This window comes from Buteo buteo, chromosome 16, assembly GCF_964188355.1.
Source record: "Buteo buteo chromosome 16, bButBut1.hap1.1, whole genome shotgun sequence".
Classification (NCBI taxonomy): Eukaryota; Metazoa; Chordata; class Aves; order Accipitriformes; family Accipitridae; genus Buteo; species Buteo buteo.
Window position 1 is genome coordinate 27,348,485 of NC_134186.1, and position 9,963 is coordinate 27,358,447.

The 9,963-nt window shown below is 41.0% G+C and overlaps 1 long non-coding RNA gene across 1 annotated transcript; it reads left to right on the forward strand.

The window, feature by feature from the left end:
- The first annotated feature begins 1,034 nt into the window (after nucleotides 1-1,034).
- LOC142040399 (uncharacterized) lies at nucleotides 1,035-4,775 on the forward strand. Its single transcript, XR_012653202.1, has 3 exons — nucleotides 1,035-1,582; nucleotides 2,345-2,483; nucleotides 4,624-4,775. It is a non-coding gene; the product is annotated as an uncharacterized LOC142040399 (long non-coding RNA).
- The last annotated feature ends 5,188 nt before the right edge of the window (nucleotides 4,776-9,963 follow it).

Consider the following 9,963-nt stretch of genomic DNA (forward strand, 5'->3'; position numbering starts at 1 on the left):
CACAAATGTCAGCACACTGTTGGGCATGGGATTTGTATTCAGACAAAGTCTTGCTCTTTCTTTTTGTGAGAAAAAGAGTCTTACTTAAAAACAAATGGCTTATAAAACAATGCAAAGAGACCGGGGAAGACCACTTTATTGTGAAAAAATGAAAATTCAAAGAGCACCATGTGAGAACTTAAACAGCAGTCAGCGATGGGAGCAGCCACAGGACAATTTGGAGGATGATCAGTGGGGACTAGAAGCCGTTTAATGGGGGTTAAATATCGAGCTCAAGCAGATACGCTGAATTGTTCTGTGGCCGGTATGAAGCAAATTCAACGATAACCAGCTTTCAAACTCTCCAACCCCCAGCCGTTCATCATCATCATTGGCCCCAGCTGTTAGCAGAACGACGGATGAATAACTGGCCTAGGAAATGAGTTATCCTTTGGCCTCTAGAAAGGCTGAAACACAGCGATGCCATCACCAGTCTCAGCTGTGTGGAGATGTGAAAGGCCTCCACGTTCAGCTGAAATGGCAGGCAGGGTTCAGAGTGTCCAGACCGGAGGTTTTTTCAGCCTTTCTCTCTGGGGTGTCTGGTACCATTTACGACTAGAATCAGCACTGGGATGGCACAGGGGAGGGGAGGTGGGAGACCCGGGCCCTGCTGCCGCTGGGCATGGGCTACTCTGCCCCTCTGCGTCCCTTCCCGCCATTTTTCTTCTGCAGATTTCAGATGCAGGCTCCTTTGCTCAGCACTCAGTAAACAAGGGCTCTCCTCCACCCCGTGCTGCCCTGACACAAATAACTGCTTTCAAGCTTCTAAAAAAAAAAAAAAAAAAAAAAAAAAAACCAGAGAGAAAAATAATATAGCTTAGACAATGTACCTTGGGAAGAAGCTCCCAAGATTTATTCCAGCAAAGCAAGAAGGTGCGTATGTCTCTACTGACTGAATGAGGGGCAGGACTGAGGTGACAGACATTCATTATGGGGCACATTCTTAAAGCTTTACTTCTTCTTCCTATTTTTTTCCTGACATTTGCTGTTTTATACTCTCTGGCAACCAGCAGAGCTCCACTGATGCTGACTTGCAGAGCCCACAGAGATACTAAGGAAATATTTTTCCTAGCAACAAGCGGCACGCGAAAACACGAAGAAACGCTTCCCCTGCTCTTATTTCCCTTCGGTTTTTTTGGTCATCTGGTGCTGAGATAAGAGCTGCGCGGTGAAACCTGCTGCTAGCTTGTGTTTCGCGAGGCAATCTGGAATAGAGGAACACGTAAAAACTTTGCGCCTGCCGTTAGCTAGTGCAGAGGCCTGCCTGAAATCATGGTGGCGTGGGGCCGAGCGGGCCTGCTGCCCACCATGCCGCCTGGCCTCCATGCCGCGAGGTCGCTCCCATGCTGCTCAACACCAGCTAGCGCTGAGGTACCCTCAAGTGGCTCTTCAGCCAGCGAAGACGAAGAGGTGTATGGCATCGCCTCAAGATGGCTGCCGCGTCCAGGCCCAGCAGTACAGTGGATAAACGAAATGATGCCGTCCGAGGCAAATCTCTTGTGAGCGCTGCCTGAGGTGTTTGTTCCCACAGACCCCGGCTCAGGTAAGGCTCTTAGATGTTGCTCTAACGAAAATGCAACAATTAATAAGGGCTGAAGGCAAGCGCTCCCAGGTGTCAGGGATGGGCAGCACCCCCTCCTCCCCTCCGCTGGGAAGCCATGAGTGGGAGCCCTTGCTGCTGTTAGGTTGTATAGGTGGCAACTCCACCAGTGCCTTTCTGAGGTAAATAGAGGAGGGGCGATGGCGGCCTGTGCCCACAGGGCTTCCGAGGGGGGCCCTGTTGGGCCTCCCCCAGCTGACAGGCAGGTGTGTCCACCAGGCACCATGGCCTGGGGCCCCCGGGGAGTCCTGGCCACAGCACACAGGTATGTGCCATGGCATGCTGCTCGATGGCCGTGCTCCTGAGGCGTTTCTCCTGGCTGGGCATGGGTAAGCAGAGGGACGGTCGGGGCTGAGAGGCAAGAGGAATTGGTCGGCAGTGGACAAGTGGGGCCTGGTTGTGGCCCTCTCAACTGAACGTGGTGACTGGAAACAAGTTTGAGTCCTAGAGTAAACACATGAAGCATGGACACCATTTACTTTCCCTTTCCGTCTTTGAAAACCTGAGAAGGAAATGGGATGGTGCTTCATCCTGACATGGCAGTATTTTCTATTTTGTGCCTGCTAGTGGGACAGAGGTAAAGCGTTAACATTATTTTAACTAAGGCGTAATTTTCTGGGATTGAATTATTAGCCATGTGGGGGCAATGACTGGTACTTGTGCCTGCTTGTGAGTAACTCCCCCTTCTTTTCTGTCCTTGCTCAGCCATGCTGAAACAGCATTTGCAGATGCGAGGGCAGTGGCCGTGGCAGAAAGGCTTTGTCAACACCAGCAAATCACTGTTTCTGCCTCTGCAAGGTCAGCTTCTGAAGGCAACGTGTCTGAGACCACGGCTCCACAACTGGTGAGGAACGTGAATTGCCAGGAAGCATTTAGAAATTACACAGTATTAGTGGGTAGAGCAAAAGCATTCTCATGGTAGAGCCAACCTCTGAATTTAAGGCCAGCCTTGCACCCATAGGGTGAATGTTTTGTGAGTAACTTCAGTGGGGTTAGGATGAAGCCCAGGAGGTTCTTACTCATCACTTGATGGGTTACTGAGAAGAAGAACATCTGCAGAACACGTTCCTGTATCATCAGTGTATTTCCTGAATTTGTCCGCTAGTATTTTAGAAGAATTTATCCTTTGGAAATGCTCGGTATAGCAAACTGAAAAGGTTTGTCTGCAGTAGAACTCTTACTTCTGTAGCTGTTTAGAAATAGTTTGCATAAAGATAAGAGCAGATTTGTAAAACTGGTTTGAAAGCAGCATGTAGGCAACAGTATACACACTTGAGGCAGACATACATGTCCCAGGATAAGAAACTATCCTGCAGGCTTAAACTAGAGATCAAAATCTTGTATTTTACCTGAATGTATATCTACGTTACAATATGATTCTTACAAACTCTACTTAGTACTTCCGTGGTTCCTGTGTGTTGATCTGGAGATGTTTTTTTTGCAGTGAAACTGCAAATAGTCCCCAGTTACGATGATTTAGCAAACTTTAAAAGAAAACTGAGTAGTGAAGGATAACGTTTTAAAAATAATGCCTCAGGGTTTTTTTTAGCTGAACTTGAACCCTTAACGGGTTTCAGATTTGCCAGTCACTCGTTACAATTTATCCGGGAATTGTATTACAGTGAACATCCTAACATGTAGGGACCAGATAGAAGACCTAAAGACTCTATTGTGTGAGGAAGGCCATATTTTCTGTTTTATCCTTCACTTTGGAAAGGAAAACAATGCGAGGAAATGGTGTGTTGATCAGTATGTTGTACACATCATGTTCTATAGGATGAGAGATACAGGACAATTGCCTTCTATCAATTCAAGTAATGTACTGTGTGTACATTTTTAAGGTACGTGCCCTGCTCCATACAGTGCTTAATGGCTTTATATTATTTATTTTCTGAGCTGTTGCTGGAGGATTCTAAATATAAGTCAGTAAATTCAAAAGCATGTATTTATTTCAAGATAGAAGTGGAAACATCCCCTCCTTGCAGCTAATAATAGGATTGACATTGTTAAACAATTAAATTGAAAAATATTAATAATAGGTGCTTCATGCATGTTAAACAAAACTTCAATAAGTGCTCTGTTTTATTGTTTAACTGTATGTATGAGTCATAAGGAAAGTGTTAATGTTCAGGATCGGATATGAATCATGTATTTGTGAACAATCTTCCAAGGCCAGCACCGAAACCCCAAACACGTTTATTCTTTGTAGTTAGTCAGCTCTGCGCTTGGAAACTGAAAGTGTAATCAAAGTGAGAGTTTGTTTATTAACTAGCGGATGCTGTGCATCTTATTTACACAGATTGATAATGGGGGGTGAAAAATAAGGGAAAAAACTGGTAATGCATGGAGCTCTGTGTCCCTGGGGTACAAATCACAAAAGGAACCTGAGCAGCAGTAGCACTAGCAATTAAATGCTGAAAGCATTCTGTGACTTTAAAAGGAAATCTCATATTCATGAAGGGAATCCATATGTCACCCTATTTGTAAAGAGAGGTGCCCCATTCTCCTAAAAGCTGACTTGAAGCATTTATTGTTTTGACTGCTTTAGCATTAGAGTGAGAGAATTCACTTCAAGGGGAACAAACAAAACAAGTGAAATGCACAGGAGTAACTTGGGTGTTATTACATATTTTATTGATTTGCATTACAGATAGAAAATTGGAATGATAAGCTCTTTGTGCCAGCTGTATTTGTGCATGCTAAGGAAATCAGGTTCTTTGTAGAAATTCGTAATTATTTCTAATCACTGGTAATAGGTGTGTTCCCAATTGCCTCCTCTTTGGGAAGGCATAGAGTGAAAGGTAGGTTGGGTTGCCTGTTCTGGAGGAGGGACAGAGGTAACTGCCAGGACTCATGCCCAGTATTACAGGCTAAGAAAATTTTCTGAGTGCTAGCTGTGGTTTAGGGGAGACCTCCGGAAATCTAGTTCAGTCTGTGATACTGCCTGACCTTGAAAAAACTGTTTTTCTTGTCTGTTTTCCCAGCTGTGAAATGGGTCCTGAAAAGCATTTGGTCAAGCTGCCTATAGTCCAATGCATAATCCCTCCTTTACTCAGTGAATTGCTATTGAATTCTAGTAATGCTGAGAGTGTATGATTTATGCCATTATGGCATACATTGTGGAACTGCTTTGGGATATGACAGAATCACCATGGCTTTTGTAAAGGTATGTGTTTGTTTATCTAGCTTTGTGTTGGCATTCTCATAATTTTAAAATATACTTAACTTTTAGCAATAACAAAAGTTTTCATGTTTCTGTGTATCTGAGGCTAATTTAACATTACCAGTCTAATCTTGTAAGATCATAAAAATCTGAGTATTAACGATAATATTAAAAAGAAGCAAAAAGTAGTTTAAATAACTTGGCAAGGCTTTGACTGAGCCTGCATTTGAATGGAGAATTCCTGGCCCTATACTCCTACCACTAAACCTTACTTAGAGGTAAGAAATGACATATATTCGCAAAATGTGTTCATATACAAACTATTTTGCTGGAGAGCCTGAATAACTGGTTTTGCCACACACTGAAATATGACTTGTGCTCTCAGGTGACAGGATGGTTGGAGTCACAGCTGGCACGCTCCTGGCCTTTTTTGGAGGCTACTGCAGCCACCTCCAAGTTGCCCCATGGCTTGGGACTTGCCTTGGAAATTTTGTGGAGAGAAGTGTGGGGTTTTTGACTTTTAACTTTAAAGGAGGTAATGGTTAGTGTGCTAGTCAAAGGAGATTTAATTGAAGTAAGATTTAGTGGTGGCTGACCAAGCAGAAATGCATCTAAAGTACAAATCAACAGTGATTTTATATGTAAACTTTATTCCCCAGCAACTTAGTCTCTCCAGTTCCTCAAATATAAAATTTTCTTTCTAATGTGTTAACACTCACATGTTTAAAGCCAGGCAGTTGCACAAGGTTTGCAATAACAGAACCAAATATATAAAGAATTAAAAGCAGTTCATTTTGCTATTTCAGTCTGTATTAATGCTCTGATTAAACAGCTGCATCTTTTTTTGAGTGGGGCCAGACATAACTATCACTGCTACTTTCTTCTGTTGCAGAAACATAAATTGACATTTGATTAGGAATGCTTCCTCCCTCAGCCTGTGTTGACTTCTTTGTATTTCTAAGTGGTATGCTCTATCTGCTGTGTTTAAGCAGAAGTAGCAAACTTCTACTTTAAAAATAAAAGCAAATCAAACCCTTTGCACATTTTCAAATTTACCTTTTTTAATTTTGTGACACTGTAGAGGTTTCATCTTCCTTGTGCAATTTCAGTTAGAGTACAAATACAACTGTACAACCCAATGGCCTGTTGTTGCTTTATGGCAAAGTACTTTCTGGAGGCTGAAATAAAAATTGTACATTGAAATGTACTAGAATTTAAACATCTTATTGCAGACACTTGGGTCAGTCTGTCTTGCTGTTCTGACAACATTTATTTTATTGCTTGGTATCAAATAGTATACCTCTGAATTACAATATCCGTGGATATATCTCTATTTATGTCTCCAACAAAAAAATTGCAGTTGTGTGTTGTAGCAGAGATCAGGAAGATATGTTCAAAGAGCACTTCCATTGCAACCTTGTGTGAGCTGATACCTCTTTCTCTCTCACTTTTATGTTTGGTACTCTCTGGTGTGAGAACTGCCCAAAATAAAGAGACCTCCCTGCAGTGCAGAGCTGTTTGAGTTACTCTTAATGCCCATCCTTGTTATTGATGGAGAAGCATGGCCAGAAAAAGGATGGAGCTGATGCATTATTGCTCTGTTGGTGTTGTAGTTTAACATTGTTAGCCCGGAGGAGTTTAAAGATGTCTTACAACCTTTCCTGTTCTCTCTCTTCTGTATAATGCTGTGCAGTCCATATCCATAATTTAGGATGCAGTCTAGTGTTTTTCCTTATTTGTGGCTTTAGCAGTAGGTCAGATTTATTGAATTTTTTTCTCATTAGAAGATTAAGTTTGTCTGCCATTTCTTGTCTACAGAGAGTCTTTCTGACTTCTGCCTGCCTTCAGCAGGGTCAGCTGGCGAAGCTTGCCGCCTTCTCAAGGTTGAAAATTTAAACTTTGCTGCCATACATTGTCTGCAAGTTAAATAATGACTGCGCTGAGCTGATTAACAGAAAACATTCAGTTTCCTTATTGCTGATGAAAGGGCTGGAATACATGTCCAAATCCCATTAGTGGAAATCTAGTCACTGGTGAACTATGCAAGATTTTCAGAACTCATGTAGTAAAAATGCACAAATATGAGGTAAGAAAGAGGAAAAAAGAACTAATTTTATGAACTGTTTCTGCACTATTGCAGCTTATTTTTATTTCTTTTTTAAAAAGGCCATACTCTTTGCTGGTATGGCAAAGGGTCAAATAATTGTTACTTAACATTTTGTAGTTTGAAGGCATGTGCAGTATCTATATAACATAGTAATCACACATCTTACCTTAGAAGTCTCCAGGCTCTTACAGCCAATATACCTGCAAGAAACCAGACCAGCCGCTAAGCTCTCGGTGATGGGACTATGAATGGAGGCAAACTAAAAATGGTCCCTCCCAAGCTGCAATTTTTAGATGCTTGTATTTAGTGGTGCTCAGCTGCCTATAGGAGTTGTTGAGCACTTGTCTTTATCAGACCCTATGCTGTTGAGAGAACAGAATGAGCTGTTCTCTTTTTTTCCCCCTGTGCCTATTGAAAGATCCCATGTGAATAATTCATTCAGTCCCAAAGGAGTGCTGAACCCTTGTGCTTCACAGTGGTTATCCGGGAAGAGGAGGAAAGGATTGTCCTGTTGTGAATGTTCTTCAGGCTGCTCCAGCCAGTTTATAACATCCTCGTTGCTGTATCAAGACTTCATGATTAGGGCCCTAGATTAGAAATTGTGGGTTTTTTCCCTGAAATGCAAACATTACTGTTAAATGCAATTATTAGGGGATATTTCATATTCAGTTACAAAGAAACTTGTTGAATTCCCTTAGTATGAGGAAAAAATAGAGGACATAATTAGGTATAAATTAGCAGCAATGGAAAAGATTGTTGGGTTTAAGCTTTTTGTAAGGAAAAATTACACGTCAGAGGCATTTATTGTATAGTTAAAAGCTGTCCACAATGTGCTGGTTACAAAGTCCACTTTACTGAATAAGTATGGGCAATGTCTTGTAGGTATGAAAGTAAGTATATTAATAACTCCATATTCTAGTTTTTCACATGGCCTTTGTTCTGATGGTAACTTTTATGGATCACATTCACTTGGTATATAAACTTCTTCCTAGAAATAAGAATATGTTAACTTTACTCTTATATGACTGAATTGCTACTGTGTTCTAATACGGCAGCTTCAAGACTTGTGTATTGTAGACCAACGGCTCTTTCAGAAAGCATTTTATTCTCCTGGAAGACATGCACAATAGCAGAAAACAATGCATCCACCAAAAGTTACTGCACTCCCTATCAAATAGGGAGTGTGGGGCCAAAGGGAGACCAGAAGGGAGATTTTGTACAGCTCCTTTGTTCCATGAGGAGTCGTCTTCAACAATGGGAGTGTTTCAGTTAGCCTCTAAACAGTGACAACATTGAGAAATATGATTAGGATGGAAAGTTGGTTGTAATTTTTATTCCTCTCCCCCCCTCAATGCCCATTTTGCTAGCAAAAAAAAAAACAACCCTAACTGGCATTCAGCCCAAGTATTTTAAATATTGCAATTAGCACATTGGGTTCACATTCCCGTAGTTCCCTGCAGTTTGTACCTTTCACTGGGCTATTGATAATCACTGGTTTTTGTTTGCTTCTTCCACTGTAGCAGCTTTGTGGTTTGAGTGGCTGTTTGTATAGTATTATTAACACCTATGCCACTAGCCTGTCATTGTGGACAACTACTTCATATTAATGTACATTTATTATCACTCCTTTACAGCCTGCTTGTCAATTTTTAGGTGGGTAAATGTACTATGCTGAATTGCAGAGAAAGGTACTGATACTAGGAAACAACTTCTGAAGACTTAATAGCTTAAAATAGTTTATAGTGGCAGGTGTAAGAGATAAAAGGAGAGTGTCATATTTACTGGTATATGAGATTCTAGTGAGGGCCATAAAATCTGACTGAGGGCATCAGAACAGAAAGTAAATTATTTTATTTTTCTTTCCTTTTTTTTTTTTTGTTTGATACACCTATCATTGCAATATCTTGAAGTATGCTTGTCTGCCTTCTGCTTTTATTGTCTTCAGATTTTCCCAGTCAAAACATTCTTTCCATTAAAATTAGAAACACAAACAAACTGCTGATTACTCTGAGTAGGAAGTAGACACCCCCCCAACCCCCCCCCCAAATATTGTGAGAACAGTTTAGAATACATTTGGATCCAACTTGTTCTTTCTTAAACACTGAAACATCTCTGGATAAGATTTATGATAAATTAAGGGATTCAAAACTGTTCCAGGGTAGGGTGTTGAGTTCCAAATTGGAGAACTGGAAGTGTCTGAGAGTTGTTCTTTTTAGAGCTGGGGAAATTTGATGTGCTTAGAAAAACCTCAGGTAGTAAAGTTCAGAACAACTGTATTGCCTTTGACTAAAATTAAGGCCTGCATTAGGGCCTTATAATGATAGATTCAGTTCCTGAATGGGAGTTCCATTTGTGCTTACCCAAAATTGAAAGGGATTCTTAACAAGTACTCTGGTTTTGGCTCATTTCTTTTGGAAAGGGCCCCTTACAAGTTTTGTTGTCTTTGTGTCCTCTCTGGTTATGCTGGAAAACATTTGCAAGCCGTACTTCCTCACATTGGTGCTTGGAAAATGCAAAGGCAAGAGTTTTATTCTGCAAATAGTATGTGTCCAGTCCCTCATTCCCCAGGTTGGGTAGATGCTATTTGTTGTGATTCTTTAAAAATTTTTAGGCAGCCTGGCACCTGTACGTTTCAAAGGAGCAGAGCAGATGCCTCTACTTTTTGTGGCTGTTTCATTCAGGTTATTTCCTCATTACACCAATACTGTGCTGGCTCAAACCTACCATTGTGTTAAACAGAACATGTAATATTCCATTTAAAATATAACACATTTATTGCTTGGCTCAGATCAAAGGTGCGTAGCTTCAAAGGCTCTAATTAAATTGTGATGATGTAAAATGCTAGCTTTATCTATATAGGTTACAGACTGATGGTTGGGTGTTTTTTTTTTTTAAAACCTATTGAGTTCAATATTGCAAAACTCTTGTAAGATGTTTCCCATCATTGCTGTTGATCAAAGTGTTAAAATAAATCCAAATATTCCCATTAGATTCTTTCCTTTTTCCTAGCTAGAAACCCTTACTATATAAACTGTTTGTTTATCTATGTCATGG